Below are 20,564 nucleotides of genomic sequence, written 5' to 3'. Positions count from 1 at the left end.
ATGGTAAAACTAATTGCCTCAAATATTACTCTTATCTGGGAATTATCAGTTCCCCTAAATCGAACTCTAAAAGTATTGACTTGGTAGCTCTAGATGATTAAGGTTGGGTGAAATTCAGTATATTTTCAATGCAAAATATTCCACTCAGGGAGCACAAACGCATTTTTTATTACACATCAGCAAGAGCAGCAGGAGGTCAGCGCTCAGTGATGGACTGGGGCAGGGAGAGTTATTCTAGCTGACAATTTGTTCCTAGGTCAGATGCCATATGGGCCTACTGACATTTGAAAATGTAGCTGTTTTTCTCCCCCCCCCCCCATAGCTTTTTCTTTTCTGGCATTGAAGTGTTATATTCATTTCCCTAAAGAAGCAACAGGGAAATGAACTGTAACAAATACTGTTTATTTCTGGAATGAACCCCCTCAAGTCCTAGAGAATGGCCTGGGATTAGAGGAATCACTGATATTCTTAAAAGACCTCGTCTCCAGTGAACAAAGGAGCAGAAAGCATGATGGCTGTTATAAATAACAATTATGATTTTAACATAAAATTGCTTTGTTGAAGTGGTTTGAGTTCTTTGCAAAGATAACACACAAATTTTGACTAAATAAATCCATAGAGATAAATGTAGTTCTAAAAAATATTAAATGAAGGATCCGAGAAAAGGCTAATTTCATGTTCCTCAGATGAGAGCCTTAGATCAGATGGTTAATGCTTTTAATTGATCTTTGATGAGAACCCTGAGGCATAAATCCAATTAAGATTTACATGGATATATGCGTAAAAGTCAAATAAACTACTCTATATTTTATCAAAATGAGAAACTCTTCTGGAATTTTGAAATTGGAGTGTACAAAAGTGAATATCTTTAGGTTACCTAATTATGAATTGCTTTAAATAATTTTGTAATAATATCACTGCTTGTCACATATACAGAATGCTAGTACATTTAGTTGTAAAAGGTACAGTTATAATTACAAGTGTTCTAAAAATTCATCAGGAAGATGATATATCCAAATTGGTCCCCTTTTTCTTGCATATTTTTTTTCAAGACAATTGAATTATTTTCCTTTTTTTTCTCTCGGGTATGAATATAATACCATTAATTTATGGTTAAGGAAGTAATGTCTTTAATAGAGAGATGAAAGAATTTAAAATTCAAAGTTGAATTACCTGACCTAATTCAATCATCTAGTAAAAGTCATACCAGGACCAGATATTCAAGCCCCCAGTTTTCTGTTCTCTACATGTTACCATGCATAGAATGAGCCTGGAACTAATTTAAATCAACCTTCTACTCAATATATGAATCCAGATTATAGTAGTTCAAAAAAGAGACAATTTCTTCTCTGATTAACCAGAGACTTGGCACACTGTCACTCATTTCATTTTTAATTTTAATTTATTATTTTTTTAAGATTTTATTTATTTGAGAGAGAGAGAGAGAGGGAACATGAGTGTGGGGGTGGGGGTAGGGAGCGGAGGAGGGGCAGAGGAAGAGGGAGAAGCAGACTCCCTGCTGAGTAGGGAGCCCAATGTGGGCTCAATACGAGGACCCAGGGATCATGACCTGAGCCCAACGCAGACGTTTAACAGACTGAGCCACCCAGGTGACCCACCCAATTTCATTTTTACATAGTTCAAAATTGTTAAGTTCTTTCTAATATTAAGCTGACAGTTGCCTTTGGACAACTTTCATTCATTGCTTCTGCATTTATGATCTAGTACAAAAAAGAACACATACTTCTTTCAAAAAGTAAGTCAGCTCTTATAACACCTCCACCCCCTCGACGTGCTGTCTTCTTTTTCAAGTCAAAACAGTTCCATCAATCATTCTTTATGCATTGAATGCAGTGGGTCCTCAAGACTCACCTGTTGAAATGAATTTAAATGGATTGAATTATTTATAAAAGTTTTCCCCATGATTTCTTAGGTAGAATTCTTTAATTACCCACCTGAAATTTTGCACCTGGAGTAACAGCAACCAAAAAATAAAAAAAATCCCCCTCCCCCATACAAACACAGAAACATAATTCTTTTCTTTTTTTAAAAGATTTTATTTATTTATTTGAGAGAGAGAGAGAGAGAGATTGAGAGAACAAGTGGGAGGAGTGGCAGAGGGAGAAGCAGATTCACTGTGGAACAGGGAGCAACTCAGGACTCGATCCCAGGACCCAAGCAGACGCTTAACCAACTGAGCCACCCAGGCGCCCCACAGAAACGTAATTCGAACATGGTTTGATTATAGTATATCCTAGAGTATAGTGAGATTCTAAATGAACTCTTCTTGGTTTCCTAGTAAGGTATGTAAGTGTTGTTCTTGCCTGTTCTTGTGATCATTAATGTACATTTGGCAGATGACTTGTGTTTATGGAGATGGTCTTTTGAGATGGAACAGAAAAGATCCAGCTATGAAGTGATCACAAGATCATGTCTCCCTTAAATTCATCAGCTATATTATATTTGATACCTCTTAATTTTCACTATGTAAAAATGCCCTACAGTTAAAGACCATTATAAGAGGCATGTCCCCTAGGAGTTTGCTTTCTCTATTTTGCTTCTGGAAACCCAGGTTCTTATCTCACGTGAACTAATAGTAGAACCTAGCCAGTTTGCTTGCCTCAAGTTTAATCCCCAATTTATCCTTCGTATTGATAATAGAGTTATTTTTAGAATATACATCTTCTTATATTTTTGCTGTAAGTAGAACTTACATTAGGTTCACTAAAGAAAAATAGGTTAAAAACTGGTCAGTTTATGTAGGACATTGAACTCCAGGCCCCAAACTGGGAGGGAGCATATGGGTAGTGAAAAGTTGTTAAAAGTTTTAGAACAGGAAACAAAAGCGATAAAAATTTTGATTCAAGGAGGTAATTCTCGTAGTGCCTGACAGAAAAAAAAAAAATTACTAAAGGTAACCTGGAAGTAAATGAAATAGAAAATTTTCACTTTGTTCTTTCTATTACTGACAGGCTGGGGCAAATGTAAAAAAGTTAATCCTCTACTTGCTAGACTATGAAACAACAGTGATTCCACTGTTTTATTAAAAAAACAAATAAATGAATTGATGTGCTATTTCAAAATAAATGTGTTAATGCCTTCAAAGAAAAGATAAAGTAATAAAAATTATGGTGAAAATATAATGAACTACTCAAATTCTCAGTATTCTTATATGAATATACTGAGGTAGTAGTTTCAGCACTACGTCTTCTCGAATACTCTTTAGAATTAAAAGTAATGAAAATGTAAAAATGATGTCCATATTATTACATTGATTAAGGCATATGATGTTTAACATGCGTAACCTATGGTAGGCAGTGATAGGCAGATGGGAAGTTAGAGGGTCTGTATGTGAGCATAATAGAAAATAACCAAGATAATGAAACATTGGCTGTACAGCGTTTATAATTGCTATTCATTTATTAATCCCATCAGTTTAATTTAAAGCAATACACAACACAGTAAGAAAACCAGTTCATGGTTACCATGGTAAATTCAAACACTTAGAAAAAGCCAGCTGTGAATCAGTATTCCAAACATTCAGTTATTAACTCAATCGGGTTCAGTTAAAGGACCAACTACTGTAATACAAAGGCAATTAATAACTGCCACAGAACAGCCAAGTGGTTTGCACACTTTTTCATTATTATGTGTCAGTAAATACTTTGATAGTATTATCCACATAACATCACCCACCATGGGTCACCAGAACTGCAAGTAATTTCTTATGCTAGAATAATGAAATATTTTAATTTATAATATAAATAAAAGTAAGAGTAATAAAGTATTAACCTGTTATATTTTAAATGTATTTTGAATATAGGATTACATCAACTGACAAAAAAAATGACTATTCTCTTACTATTCTCTCTTAGTCATAGTAAATACTATTTTTTTTTGAGATTTTATTTATTTATTTGACAGAGAGATAGCCAGCGAGAGAGGGAACACAAGCAGGGGGAGTGGGAGAGGAAGAAGCAGGCTCCCAGCAGAGCAGGGAGCCCGATGTGGGGCTCGATCCCAGGATCCTGGGATCACACCCTCAGCCGAAGGCAGACGCTTAACGTCTGAGCCACCCAGGTGCCCCTAGTCATAGTAAATACTATTACATATAAATGAACCCATTGTTGAAATTGAATAACAGCAGTAATGCAAATTTCATGACTAGACTAATAAGAAGAAAAACATAAACTTGTCTTAATCAATGCAATGCATTGATTTTCTTTGCTTGAAGTCGCCGATGTCAACATGACCCAGAGTTCTCTCCACAGTCTATCCAGTATGTGTATACACGTGCATATGTGTGTGTGCACATACGTGTGAGTCTTGTCTGTGGACTCGGAGCAGAAGAGATGAGGTAGGTATTGAGCATCGTTAGAAGATAAACACCTTGAAGGCAGGGGTTTCTGTCCAATTTGATCACTGTTTTACCCTCAGTGAGACACAGAGTAGATTCATATACATTAGATCTGTTCAATGAATGAAAAGAAAATTGTACCTGGTCAAAAAAAATGTATTTCTAGAATAAGAGTGTTGGTTCCTTTTGGGGTTTGAACTGCATCAGTGAAAATAATTTTAAAAGGGGAATTCCAAAGATGTTTTAAGAAAATGACCTAGTTGCCTACTTTGACAGATCTATATCATTTGCATTATGTAAGCTTGCATAAGTGCATTCTGTAAAAAATCAGGTCTCATTTATATACATACATTTAGTCTTTAAAATCCACAGTTTAAAATGAATTTTTAAAATCCCTTACAGAAGGGACACCAGGGTGGCTCAGTCGGTTAAGTATCTGGCTCTTGGTTTCAGTTCAGGTCATGCTATCAGAGTCATGAGATCGAGCCCCACTTTGGGCTCTGGGCTCCATGTGGAGTCTGCTTGAGAATCTCCCCATCTCCCTCTACCCTTCCCCCCACTCACTCTGTCTCTCTCTTAAATAGAATTTTTAAAAAAATCCCTTACAGAAGGCAAAAGAAGTGATCTGGTAACAAACAATGAATTACCTACTCAATAGTCTAGGTATCCACAACTAATACTTTTGGTTTCTTTAATTTCTTTGTATATAAAGCATCAAATAAAGAACCAATATACATTCTTAAAATCAGATTTCTGAGTTGTAGTCTAGATTTTGGTGTTCAGGAAAGGCAAATTCCCTTTCAGAGTGCCTTTAGAGACAGAATCATTGGGTTAGTTTTCAATTTGTTTCATCAATGTATGAACAGTAATCAAATTTTCCTCATTTAGAGTTGATTAAGAGTTTGCTATCATTTCTAACAATTTTGGAAGTTTCCCATTCATTATTAATTTAATGGACAAGTAAAGACCACCTCTTATGTGCTATCGCTCAGCTAGACAATACATATTCACGACGAATAAGATCTCATGATCTAGTGGGAATAGGTAGACAATTAAATGGTTTGGGGGGCACAGTAGGATCCTGAGCTGAGAGTTGTGATCTGAGAAGATAGGTATGAAAGGTGGATGGTGAAACCTGCAAAAGTTGAGGTTGTAAAGCTAGCCAGGCATAGATCACTTTAAAAACCTCTTTTATTTAGACACTTGACAGGCTATGGGGCACAGAAAATAGTATGAGAATTGGTTTGATGAATGAAAAGTTTGCTTTGGTGACACTGGATGACAAGAGAAAAGAGACTAGAGGCCAATCTGACAAATTAGAACCATATTTTGATAGATAAGCCAAAAAATGACAAAAGCCTATCTTAAGTAGAAGCAGTGGAAATGCAAGAAAGACAATAACCCAGAGAGATGATAAGCTGATATAATCGACAGTACTTGGTCATCACTGGAGGTTGGTGACAAGAGTCTGGAAGGAATATAGAATAACTTGTATAACAGGGTGAATCATTGTATTCACTAAGAAGGGGATAACAAAAGAGATTAAGTTTTGGAGGAAAAAATAATACCCACTTTTGGACACTAGTTTAAGTTGCCAAATTGCAAGTAAAATTTCCAGGAGGCAGGTAAATGCATAGCTTTGGGACTTAAAAAAAAAAAAAAAGTCTAGGCCAGAGATAACATTTGAAAATGATCAGCATGAATAATAATCAAAGCTATGAGAGAGGTGAAGTTTTACTGGAAGAGTGATGAAATGCCATTTACTTGTTTGTTATTGTGGAAAAGGGAAATGGTACAGGGATCACATTTTAAGAAAGTTGTGTGCCTCACATATTAGGACTGCTCAAGCAAATGACTTTAAGAAACCTGAATGAATAGTAAATGGTTATAGAATGCAGAGAAATTGTTAAGAGATATTTGTTCATGAAGTGGCATGCAATTGGCTTGTCCCTTCCTTCAAATTCCCTTCTTACTATAGGATATCTTGCACAACAGGATTCTTACTATAAGAAGGTACACTTCCCTTCCTCTGGATTCAAATTAGAAATGGATTTAGAAGGTCAAAATGTTTGAGATGATCACTGATTTCATTTTTTGTATTTGTTTAAAATGAGATTCTCCATTCTCCAGAGAGTATATGAGTTAGAGTGCTTCTAGCTGCAAGGAATAAAAAATCAAAACCAAAGTAGTTTAAACAATAAAGAAATGTATCGACTCACATCACTAAAAGACTAGTGGTAGGGAAAGCTTTCTGATGCAATGACATAGTAATGTCATCAAGGACAATATGTTTTCCATCTATAGGCTTTGACCCTGGCTTTATCCTGTGCCTGGTTTCCTGAATGATTCTTCATGGTAGTGGGATGGCGGCCAGTAGCAAACAAGGTTATATGCTTCCACGCTCACAACAGAGGTATAAAAAGAGAAGCCTTCTGTGCCTCTTTTCTATGAATGAGAAAGATCAGTCTTAGAAGCTTGCAACTAACCCCCGATGAAGGGTTAGTATCATTGGCCAGCATTATACTACTTGATGGAGATTGCTCCTATACAGGTCAGACCCACTGCTAGAGTTGAGGCATGAAGACCAGTTCCCTCAGTCGTATGGATATTGTATTTGATGTATACAAAATTGAAGATCTGTTAGGAAAGCACAAAGCAGGGTGGTTGTTGGGGGGGGGGCAGGTCAGCAATGCCGGCTGCAAGGAGCTTGAGTTCCACATTATAAATATTCATAATATTCATAGTTTCAGAGAAATACATCAAGAAAATTATGAGGCACTTTATATGAATTATCACATTTCATTGTCATAACACTCTTTATTTTGGTGACATTTTGCAGTGGAAGAAAGGAAGTTTTTAGAGATTATGTAGTTTACTTATAGTCCAACAACCGCAGGTCTCGATTCCAGCTTTGTCTGTCTCCCAAGATATTTGTCATGACAATTCAGTCTCAAGGAAAACTCTTTCTGCTTCTGCCTCATTTCCCTTTTGTTGATACAGATATTGTTTCTTTCCAAACAATTGACCAAGTCCCGCTTGGTGACCTCAGATCTTTAGGTGTCTGAAGAGTGTCACTCATACAAGAAATCTCCTCTTCGTATTACACTTCCTTCCAGCCCAGAGGCCCAGGAGAATACCATAAAATCACATGCTCAAAAACAACGTAGGTCCTTCGAGTCTCTTGTACACAGCAGGATACATGCAGCAGTTGTGCTGAGAGGCAGGAATGGAAATAATTCTCCCACAGCTCCCGCTTTATAGAAGAGCTCAGAAAGGCGGGCATGGCCGAAGCTTTCTGCTGGAAATCCATTAGTTTCACGAATTAGAACCAACAAGGTGGATGAGAATGTAAACTTGGACTGCTTCATGAAAGCAAGTCTAGTTTAGCAAGGTTGCTTGCGGAGTCCAGCCTTTGAAAGGTCATGAAGTTGCAGTAAAATGTTATTTTTCTTCATTGGCTCTGTATTAGGCAAAGTGAAGAAAATCTCTTTGTATCTGGCTTGGAATATATGGGTATAGAGTTTCTTTTATGAAACATGTCTCTTCTTTCAAACTTTTTCATCCTAGATGAAAGAGACCTAAGAAATAAATAAAAATGCTGACTATCAAAGCCTTTATTTGAAGGTGCTTGTTATGTACTAATTTAATAAATGGTTCATTTCATTCTTTATATGACTTGATCAAAAGCCTATACATAAAAAATGTGGATTCAAGAAATCTTGGTTTAGATTATAATTTTAATTGGGGTTATTGGATAATTTAGGAAGTGATGATAGAAAAATTTTAATCGTTAAGAATGTACATGGCTGGGAAGGAAGTAAAATGCAAGATAAACCAAAGTTAAAGTGGAAGATGATTTATCATTTTCTCTTTCAAGAAGCTATTTTAATATAATATATTTTCTAATGGAAACTATATTTATTCATTTACCTTAAAAGCATATTTAGCACGTGCAAGGAGCTATGCACAGAAGGAGATATGAATCCAGCCATAAAGTGGCAGAGAGTGGAATAGGGAAATAAGATTTGTATTTAAATAACTGAAATGCAATGTGAAATTATAAGTACCATATAAAAGGTAAAAGTGATGGTATTGCCAAGGGAAAAAATATTATGTGCAATTGAATAATCAGGGAGGATTCGGTGAGTAGGTAGCCCTTGAGCTGAATTTGAGTATTTAGACTTGCAGATAAGAAAATGAAGGATCTTTGCAGAGAATAGGAACAGCACAATGATCAAAATAGGAAAGCAGGGAGTATGATAAGCTTCAGGCTGGTATATCAGTGTGACTGGGGGAGGCTTTTGCAGGTCAGTGCCTGGCTCTTTGTTTCTTCATGGGGAAAGAGACTGACCTTAACTCAGATTAAAATTTTACTCATCTGGGGCTTAAAAGATGGTCAATATGTTCTCAATCTTTAGTGTTCCCTTCCCCAGACACATGGACAAAACCAACCCAGGCTTTTGATCTGAAGCATAAAAGGGCTGTCCAGATTGGCAGTGAGGCTGGGCTGGGACTAGTTGAAAGTGAGTCTAGTGGGAGAGGGTAGGAGATCTGGCCATGGTGTCTCTGAAATTCCGGTTTATCTTTCTTGCACTGGATTCTATTTGCTCTGCCTATCTAGTATTTTTTAATTTTGGATTTGAACATTATTTGAGGGGAAAAAACTGCATGGCTGCATGGAGAGACCTTGAATATCGTAAGAAAGGATTGGGACTGTGTAAGAAGGGGTCAGTGAGTCTATAATGTTTCTAGGAAAGGGAATGAATATGACCAGATTTGTGAAAAGGAAAGGTTTATAACGCATTTGCCTTTCATTCTTCAGTATCTAAGTATAGCCTTGCAAAAACCAGATGCCTAGTAAAAGTTTTCATTTTTAATTGTCAGACATATCAACAAACAAGATGAAATGAATGAGGAAAGACCGGTGGCTGAAAAAAGTACTTAAAGGGTATCAAGAGACCAACAGTGAACCTAATTGGGCCTTGACTAGGAAAGTGACAGTGGCAATGGGGGGAGGTTATGACTAGTAAATATTTCAAAGAGAGAACTGACAGGAATTGAAAACTGATAGAGTATTAGAGTCAACAAAGAGATCAAAGATGATTCCTAGTATTAAACCTGGGGTTTGTGAATTTGATGGTGAAATAAATAAATAAATAAATAAATAAATAAATAAATAAATAAATAAATAAAATTTAAATTAAAAAAGATACATACATAAGGAAGGCAAAAGGGGTATTTTGAAGATGAAAAGTTTAGTTTTGAACATCTGTTTAAGGGGACAGAGATATATATTTACTTGTTTAATGATACGTAGGGGTACAAGCAAGCCTGACCTTTGCATGAGCTGAAGACTACAGATAAATAATGGTAGGGAGGCATCTGAATGAAGGTGATTGAGAACGGAGAGACTTAACAGAAGATGAAAGCCCAGGACATACTTTGAGGAATCTTTATTTAGGGGAATTGGAAGAAAATCTGGAAAAGTTTTTATAGATATGATGTCAAGAAGCTATTTTATTCAATGACAAAATTAGAAATTAATAAGGTCATAGGAAGCAGAAGTACAAAGACTGTGGTTGAACTCCTTCTAGGTCAAGGAAAGAGAAATCCGAAACTCAAGTTTAAGTAGCAGGATGCAAGTCCACAAAAGAGCCATATTTGCCTGGCTTACCACTCTGTTGAGTATCTCGGACTCAGTAGTTGCTCCATAAATATATAAAGATATTTTAATTAAATAGATTAAATAACTTAAAAGTCTATAATTTATTATGGAATAATTATCTTCTCTGTTCTTTTTTTTAATTATAGGAATAGTATATGCTTATTATAAAAGTTTCAAACAAAAAAGTAGAAAGCAAATAGGAAATTACTATGAATGCTTCTATATGTATATTTTAGACATTTTTATATGCAATATATACATATATATTCCTAATAGAATTTGCTCTTTATCCTTCACAGTATATTATGGGAAATTTATCATATTAGTACATGTACCTCTATCTTACTGTTTTTAATAGCAAAGTATAATGTTCCATAAGATGATGTATAATGATTATTTTTGCCATACCACTACCAACAGGCACGTAAGTAATATGTTTTCCCCCCATATTTAGCAATGATGATGTGTTGCATTTTCTTATATAAATATCTTTGTGCACAGGTGTGAATAATTTTGTAAGATGGATTCCTTCTAGTCAAAGAGTATATTAATTTTGCATTTGTTAGTTATTGCCCAGTTGCCTTCAAACAAGCAGTTATCAATATAACCTCTTTACGAACATATAAAAGCAAATATGTAAAGCAACTCAACCGCAACTGGTTTGCTCATTGCTATTTTGACAATAAAGATTTAAGTCCCCAAGGATAACTTTACTTTGAAATACTATTTCCTGTGTGAAATCTATAGTAATGAAAAAGTATTTCCTATAGTGAAAATATGCCAGACATTTTTTCTCCTTTGGTCCCCGTCTCATGATTCCACTAAATATACGTGTTCATTGGAAGAGTCGGGCTGATTGCAGTTGGGTTGTGTTGTGCAGGTGTGGTAACTCTAACAGGAACAGTCAACCCACGTTCGTCCAGGGAATAGTCAGGTAATAAAAATATGTGAAATTGGCAAGTTTGACATGATTAGGATTCTGAACAGGAAGGATCATATACCTAATATAGCAGGGATAGTCAAATTTAATTTACTTTAATAATTTAATTTAATATTATGGTAATTTTCATGTAAATATCCAAATTTAATGTTATTTAAATATATATTATTAAAATATGCATATCAAGAAGAGCACATCTGTGGGGCAGAATTTACGAAGCATGATGCTAGTTTGACTCAATTCCTAATGATGGTGCTTGGGGCCCGCACTGGGTCTGACTGGGTGATTCACACCTATTCCAATGTCTGGAAGACCCTGGGCTGTTAGAGAGGAGGGAGGTTCTATAGAACTTACATGTCTGCAGGAGGGTAATGGGAGCTCCTCTGCAAGCCTAGTACTTGTTCTGTATATCATATATAACTAAAACAGTTTTATTACCAAAAATTATGTGTGTTACTCTACTTAAATAAATTTCATAACCTCTCCGTATGTTATTATCAAAATTTTATAGATCAGAAAGGGAAGAGGCCCAGATAAGTAACTTGATCCAAGTGTACATGCAAATAAAGGGCATACTAAGCCTCCAACTTCAATTTACTGTGGATCTAGTGCTCGTGCTAAGATAGCACGGTTATTCCCGTAAGTAGCTGAACTGAATTCTAGAGCGAAATTCTCTGGAGAAAGCCCAGACCGTACCTCAGGCTCCTCTGTGTTGCATGTTTAGGCATCGGGAGATTCCAAGGGCCTAAGCGGTTCAGGCCCTGTCACTATGGGATACACACAGCTGACATGGAGCCTTTCAGGGTAATTTGCTGCCTCCGAATGAGCACTGGAGTGTTATGTAATCCTACCCACCAGGAAAAACAAGCTACAAATAGTAAGGACTCAACATTTAAACTGTGTCTTCCTGTGGAAAGTGACAAATAACAACCAAGTTACTAGGAACACAGAAGTGACAATGTATATCTGAGAATGTCACAGTCTTTTGAAAGGGCAGTTTTAGAATGATGTAGACGTTACTAGAGATTAGCACTTTTCATGGGTATAAAAATCAAATAAATTATAACTAGCTCAATGAAGATGACCAAAACTTAAATGGTATTAAAAAAGCATTGAAATAACTTTAAACATATGTCTAACTTCTTATTTATATCCTCTCAACAACTGTGCCACTTCTGTTTATCCCAGCTTTACAAGTAATTTTAAACCATTGATTCCCCAACATCTATAAAAATCAGCGTTGTTTCATGTAGGATATTCTCATGTCGCTCTCAGCCTTCTGTTCATCCACGTGTACTTTATACCTTTCCATATCATCAAGACAAGAGAAGCGGCAAACACCTGATGTAAATTTAAAAAGTAGAATCAAAATTCATTTTGTTTGTCTTAGACTTGCTAAGTAATTTTCTTTACGGCCAACCTCATTTATTTTTAAGCATAATATATACTCCTTTAAAATCTGACAGACGACAGAGGTATATTTAATCACCATATGGTAACTGTTATTACAAACCATTCCAAAATCTCCATGGGTTAATACAATAAGATTGTATTATCTTTCTTGTGTCAGAGCCTATGGTGATTAGTTGGGAGAAGAAAGGCTGTGCTCCATACAGTAGCTTAGGGACCTGGGCTCTTTGTATCTACGGCCATATCATCCTCTGCGGCTTTCAAGTCCTCCAATAGGTACATTATTTCCAGGCAGCAGGAAAGAGAGCATGGAGGATTACCTTAGAAATTTGTGTACCAGGCCTGAATATGGCGTACATCGCTCTCGACTGTGGCAAGCCATTGGCCACAAAACCTAATCATGTGGCCTCATCTAAAACTTCAAGACCAATTAGAAATATAGTTTGCCAAGAAATAAAGTATGCCAAGAAATAAAGTATGCCAAGGAAGAAACTAGAACATAGACCTCAGTTTGTGCTAGCCATCTCCACCACATATAATGACGAATATTTCTCAAAAATCTCTCATTACATTTTAACTAGCACTAACAAGAATAAAAAAATTATTGAGAAAAGAGAAGAGACTCTACCCAAAGATATACAGCTATTTTTCTATGTCTGTTGTAAAACACCAGCTAGATTCTCTAAATATGAAAAGCAACCTCCTTTGTATATTTTGTTGTTCATTATATTAATAAAAAAATTAAATTATTTTTAAATAGCTAGGAGAATGGTTATATAAATTTTGATTTATCCAGATAGTAATATATTATGCAAGATATTTGGGGAAATACTTAATGAGATGAGGAAATTATCCTGATATATTTTTGATAGGTTTATTGAGCTATAACTGATATATACCTCCTATATTTAAAGTGTACAGATTGATTAATGCTGTTATATGTATGTATCTATGAAACCATCACTACAATCATGGTGACAGATAAATCCATTGACCTCAAAAATTTTCTCTCGCTCATTTACGATCCTTACCCACTGCTGCCCATCTCCAAGCAACCACTCATCTGCTATCATTGTAGTTCTCATTTTATAAGGTTTTATATAAATAGAATTATAAAGATGTGTACTCTCTACTTCTTTCACTCAGCGTAATTATTCTGATTAATCCATATTGTAGTAGGTATCAGTACTTTTTTGTTGTTGCTGAATAATATTACATGGATATACCACAATTTATTTATTTATTTATCCATCTGTTAATGGACATCTGGGTTCTTTCCAATACTGAGGTATTATAAATAAAGCTGCTGTGAACAGTCAGTACAGGGCTTCATGTGGAAGTATGCTTTTTTCTCTTGGGGAAATACCTAGGAATGGGAGGGCTAGATAATATGGTAGGTGTTATGTAGAACTTTTTAAATGAAAACTGCCAAAAGGCTTTTCAAAGTACATAACTGTAGCATTTTATATTCCTACTAGAAGTTTATGAATTTCCACTTTATTGACATCCTCACGAACTTTTGGTGTGGTCTATCTTTTTAGTTTCAGCCGTGGTAGGAAGTTTGTAGTGTTATTTCATTGTGGTTTTGATTTACATTTCTTTAATGACTAATAATCTCGAGTATGCTTCCATGTTTATATATGCTACCCAGTTGTTTTCCTAGGTGTTATCTCTATTCAAATACCATGCCTATATTCCCATTGAGTTTTGAGTGGTGGCCCTTTCCTCTGGGCTTTTGGTGCCAACCCTGCCCTCTCTAATAAAGGAGATGGCCTAGGACTCTGGACCTTCACCCTCTGGGCCCATGTTGGCAGCAGCAGCCCTGAGGGCCTCTGAGTCACCTGGGGAGTTATTCTTTCCTTTTCTCAAAGGACAACACACGTCCATAACCAGGTAGCTCTGTTGGCCCATTTCCTGCCTGTAGGGTCCCAGGATTCTGACAGCCTTCTTCATTTCATCCCATGTCTGTCCCCTTCCACCCAAGCTGGCAGTATTTCTGCTGAAGTGGTTGATTGGATCCATGAGTCACATGTCCAAACTCTCCAGCAAAAATGTGTACAGCCTACCTTGACCCAGTTTCAGAGCCCATTGTGTGGATAGGCTGAGAATCTTCCAAATCATTAAGTTCTGCTTCCTTTTGCTTTCCTTTTTTTACCGTATCTCTTTTCTTTCACATTGACTATGAGCAGTAAGGAGAAACTAGGCTGCATTTTCAAAATTTGCTCCTTAGCTAATTATTCATCACTGAAAGTTCTACTTTCCACCCAATGGCAGAAAATAACACAGCCAAAATTTTTGCCACTTTACAAAATAATATATATATCCTATGTATAATATATATATAGTAGATAATTGTCATTATACTGTCTATAAATTTCTCTTATTCTTTCCCTTGCTAATACATTTCAAACATTCTTATTTTAATCCACACACACATGCATAAACACATGTATGTAATTCTTCTTAATGTTTACATGTTATTTTCTAATATGTAGTTTTATATTCTTCATCCCTTAAGAGCTTTATGATCTTAGGGCAAGTTACTTAGTTTTCCTGTACCCCAGTTTCATTATTTAAAAGCACTGATGCTGATAAAGTATCCACCTCATAGGCTGGTTATGAGAATTGCATTATAACCCGACAAAGCCATTATAACAATATTCGGCAGATAGCAAGCACTAAATAATTGTTACCTATTGTTATTATTTCCAGCGTTTTATGCCAGTGCTTATGCTTGTGACCAGAACTCCTGGACAGGAGCAATTCCTTTTGGCATTGTTAAGAGTAAGGTATTTCTTCCACATATAGTCTCTCTACTCTTGTTAAGTCCTCATTCATCTAGCACTTTGGCCACTCAGGTGATCATAAAACTTACCAGTGACAATGTGGAAAAGCCATCACATTCTGGATTACATGGCTGTCACTTTTCACTGTCCTAGCTGCTTCCCTCTTCATCCATGGTCTGCTGGGCCTCATTCCACATGGCATCTCTGAAGCCGACTGCCTCTGACATATGGCGCAGAAATATCTTGCTGTGAAGTAGGTACACCACGTCCCAGTGGCCCTAGTATTCAACCCTGTAATATGACATCCTAAAAGGTCTCCATCCTTAAAGCCTCAAAAAAAAAAAATCTAAGTTCAAAATGAAATTATATTTATTTCAGTTAAATTATTTTTTTTTGGTAGAGAAGAAAATAAAGATGGGCATGAGATCAAAGAGTGTAAGATTTGCACAATCCCAGAGGTGGTAAACCATTGCTTTGAAGAGCGGGGCAGGGGAAATGTATTCTCATTTACAATTTATTAATGAAAATTTGACTAGTCACTAAATATATCAATTTGATTCTTAATTTTCAACCAAGTGAGTTGTCAGTGAAACAGAACTCTGTAGTGTGTGGATCCTAATCTGATAATTTACTCTACGATCAAGATGTGAATTTCTTAAAACACCTCCACTTCAGATTCTCTAGTGAGATTCTTTTGGGCAGGCATGAAGAATATACTTGATGTTGGTTCATTTTTGGTCCCCTTGTATCAAATCACATTGGTGTTTAAGTTTGCCACATAAATTTTGAGAAAACAAGGAGTTCTCATAGTTGTATTTGGGATGCTTATGCAACTAGCACCTGTTTTTAAGAAATAAGATGAGATTTTGCTCTATTTTTGAAACTGGGTACAAGACAATTTAAGGTTAAAGATGTAGCATGTTCCTTGGCCTTTCAGACAATTTTTTTTTTTTAGAGAAGTTTGCTTTCGAGATGGTGTCTGCACGAACGTGTCTCCCTTTGCTCCGCAGCGGCAGCTAAAAATCCATTCGGAGGTTTTAAGCAAAGTTCACTTGATTGTAGGTCAGTACCTGGTGGATAAATCACAAAATTGCTTCAAATAATGTACGTGATTTGCTTTTTCCCTGCTGAGGAGAAGCTCTGCTCCGAGAGAGCATGAAGTAAGGACTGTTTCCTCACCCCTAAGGTTAATGCCTCCGTCACAGCTGAAGTCCCCGTCAAGGAAACACAGAGAAGTAGCTTAAAATGCAACTGTTTTCATCAATCTGCCACAGGCAGCAGAAAACAAATGATTGTGGTTCCTATCTTTGCCAGTGGCAGAGCATTTGTTAAAAGTACAAAGATGAGAGAAAAGAAAGGGACAGGAAATCCCTTGGCAGAGAGCATGAATGAAATATGCCACCAAAAGTGCAGGGCCTTTCAAAAATAGTCTCTTGTAATCACTGAGGCTTGTTAGGGTGGCAAAGTGGAATGTTTTGGTGAATGTGTTAGGTGAAAATTCCCTTTTTAGTATTAGGCTATTGACCCCCTGCTTTGAGAATAATCTTTCTCAAGCACCATTTTCATCATGTCATTCCTAGTCAAGGACCCTTAGGGAAGAGCGCCCCGGTGTCTACCATATTAAATCCAAACTCTTCATCCTGGCATCCCCAGTGGCTCTCTCCACCTGATTCTTGCCTCTGTTGCACCAGCAAACAGACCCTCTTCAGTCCATTCAAATACATTGGCTTGCTTTCCTCCGCATTTTTTTTTTCCAGAAACCAGCTTTAAGATTTTTCTCCTCATTCTTTTCCAGCCTTGACTGTTGTCCTTGTTCCCAATACACTTATTCCAAATACACTCCCACATATACTTCCATTCCATGCCTGTCAAATTCTCTAAGATTAGCTTTAAATTGGCTTCCCTTAGGAAGTCTTCCCTGGCCATACTCTTATTAATTTTGATTCTGCATCCCTCTCAACTCCTATTTTGCACTATTTCTAAATATCTATTCTGCACTGTGAATTCTACTTCTACAAATTTGGTGCCCCAAACTAGAGTCAAAATATAACAATGGTAGCATGTTTTATGTTGGTTTTACCAATGACTCAATCATCATTCATTCTTTTATTTATTCAATAAAGGTTTATACTTACTTATTATGTCAGGAATATTGCTAAATTCTGAGTCCAAAAAATGGACAACAAAATGTTCTAGGTTGAGGGAGTACTTAAATTCTAGTTAATTTAAGACCAGAGAGTTGTGTAAGCTCAGAAGAAGTTCAGGTACGGCTTTCTGAAAAAAACAAACAAAAACCCAGCCTCATCTTAACCTATATGTGACTGTATTTGGGATAAACTAGGAATTTCTGGGAAAGAGGAAACAAGATCAGGAATCTCATTAATATAAAGTAATAAAAAATTTATGGGATGTCAGAACATAAATGTGTTTCTTGAAAACCTCAACCTTAACTTTTTGCTAGCACAATCTTTTTTTTCTCATGGGTAGGTTTGCTGAATACAAGTTTATTTTTAAATTTTGAATCCTTTAAATAGATGCCGTGGTAGGTACTGCACGTTATAGAATTATTTAGAATTTACCTGATGGTCTCAAAAAGTAAATAAATGTTATTACCCTCCATGGGTCATAAAATTTAGATATGTAATCACTTATTCAATAACCTTTTTCATTATCTTCGACCTTTCAGCAACATTCCTGGCTATTAATCACTTCTTTTTCATTAAACTCTCTCTAGCTCCAGCTACAATATTCCTGGCTCATCTCTTACCTCCCTGATAATTTAGTATCTTTTTTTTCATCATTCCTTGTGAATATAGGGAATTTCCATGTTTCACTACTTGCTCATTGCTTTTCTCTATATATTTTCAGCCATGTATGTTCTGTGGAAGAGAGTACTTTTCCTTTCCCTAGATCATCCTCAAAGAAGAAGAAACTGTTTGATGTAACTGATGAGAATTTGAGACATTGATTGGGTCACTGTTACCATGAGGTGAGGTCACCCCATGTGCAGCTTCCCGTTTTGCACTGCTCCAGCCTCCTCTGCCAGCCTCTGTGGGAGGAGGAGCACTGAGTGAGGCCTAGACCTTTGGGGGCGGATGTCAGCCTTGCACACTTCTGCCTCTGCCTCCTCTGAGAATGGAAGGGGATGGATAAGTTCATCTAACATTCACTCTTCAGATCAGCCACGTTGCTCCCCAGTGCTTCTGTGACTTTTTTGTCTTGTTCATTACCTGGATCTCTGCTTATGCTGTAGTTGGAAGGTCAAGGCTAATTTATCTTCACTTGGAGGAAGCCTCCTCCTCTGTCTTTTCTCTTGTTTTACATCACATACTGTCTATGCTGGCTTAGGACCAGATTCCTAGACCATGTCATATATAATGTAATACCAAAGTACAGCTGATACTGTTATTATATTATTGAGAAATAAATAGGACAAAAAAAGCTTACATTTGAAAAGTCAGAGTTTCAGTATATAGACTTTTTGTCTGTATGGATAGATCCACTTATTTTTATTAATATGGCTTAATCCTTAAAATTTTTCCCCTTTAATTTGTTTTGTCATTTGCAAGCCAACTTCAAAAGTAGTTAAGTCTCAGATGAGCTATACAAATAAATATATGAGCGTTTGGACTTATGTTTTAGTTCGGCTATACAGTAAGTTAATCCTAGGGATGTCATGTATAGCATAATTACTATAGTTAACACCACATTATATATTTGAATATTGCTAATTGAATACATTTTAAAAGTTCTCATTACAAGAAAAGGAAATTGTAACTGTATGGTGATAGATGTTAACTAAACTTACTGGGGTAATCACTTTGCAATACATACATGTAAGAAATCATTATTTTGTAAATCTAAAGTGAATATAAGGTTATATGTCAGTTATATCTCCGTAGACAACAACAGCAAATATATACTGACTGCTTATTGGGTTCCATGCACTATTCCAGGCACTGGCCATAGCATGCAGCCTGTTCTTATGGACCTTACATCTTACTGAGGGCCATAGACAACAGTAAATAAATAAATGAACATAACAATACTATGCTATATATTATATTTATACCAACTGCTATGAAGAAAAGTAAAGCAGGGTATTAAAGTAGAGAATAGTAAGGAAACTATTTTAGACAGTGTGGTCAGGGAAGCTTCTCTGTGAAGGTGATGCTTCTGTTTCAAGCATGGATCTAAAGAAGTGTTGGGACAAACTAGGCCGGTATCTGGGAAAAATATGTTCTATTCAGAAACACTAGCATTGAGAAGTCCTGAGATGGTTTTAGCTTTTTATATTCAAGGAACAACAAGAGGCCAATGTGACCAGAACGGAGTGGAAGATAGAGAAAAGGTAGGAAACGAGGTCAGAGGTAGCTAGCAACAGGTTATGGTTGGGGATTTCAGGGATCTGAGCTATATATTCAAGTAAGGTGCTATGATGATTTTCATTAATGAACAGAGAAAAAAAAAAGCAATTTTGGATCTTACTTTCTAAGCCAAAGTTTTCAAATGTAAATTCATGTCTGGACTTGTCAGATAAGAAAAATGTGTGAGGCATGTTGATGGAAACTCTGGTGACCTGGAGAGTAAAAGCCTTGTCAAAAGTGGGTTTCTGGTACCAAGCTCTAGCTAGTTATCATCATAAAGGGAATTCAGCTTACAAGTTGCAAATTTGAGATTTCTGATAAAATGGTATGCTAATCATTATGTGCATTAGGGAAAGGAACATGCATTTATTAAATCTCTATTCTGTACCAGGCATTGTAGAAGTAGCTTTCATACATGTTATTTCATTAAATCATCACTATTATATTGTATCATGGGTACTTTTCAGAGAATATAGCCATGATGAAGGCAGTTCCTGGCTTATAAAATGTTCAACAACCATGGCAATAAGTTGGAGGTCTGAATTGGCCCATGCTTCACGCAGTTAGATCAATAAAATGGCCTGTGTAATTGGGACTCATCTAGTTTGTCTGAGCCACCATGGTTGGATGGCTGTCATGTACCAGAGACAGATCATTATGCATAAATTTCAAAATCGCTTTCCAAGAACTAGTTTAGTACTCTTAAACTCTTCATATATACCAAGGTTATTAAATAACTGAGAGTAAGAGGGTCGATTTTGGAAGGATTTCCTTCTTATAAGCTATGTTATGAGCTCCATTCCAGAAGAAAAAAAAAAGGGTAGGGATGTTGACCCATCACCAAAAGCCTAGGAAGAGAGGTTTCTATAGGATTAATTCAGAAAACATTTGTCTCCTGAATCTGAATCCCATTTGGAAAAATCTCACAAGCCAGAGATGACTGATTTGGTGGCAGGAGCTAGTAGAAGCTAGTGCACTATTATCAGATTATGGAAGATGCATAGACTAGTCATAGCTGTATAAATCAGTGCAACAGCAT

At 36.3% G+C, this 20,564-nt stretch overlaps 1 protein-coding gene across 1 annotated transcript in view; it reads left to right on the top strand.

The window, feature by feature from the left end:
- Positions 1–20,564, top strand: part of SYT1 (synaptotagmin 1) — an 820,357-nt gene that overhangs the window by 42,119 nt on the left and 757,674 nt on the right. The gene's annotated exons all lie outside the window — the stretch shown is intronic.

This window comes from Ursus americanus, chromosome 17, assembly GCF_024610735.1.
Source record: "Ursus americanus isolate L20-20 chromosome 17, mUrsAme1.1.p, whole genome shotgun sequence".
Lineage (NCBI taxonomy): Eukaryota > Metazoa > Chordata > Mammalia > Carnivora > Ursidae > Ursus > Ursus americanus.
This window is presented reverse-complemented; position numbering and strand designations above follow the sequence as displayed.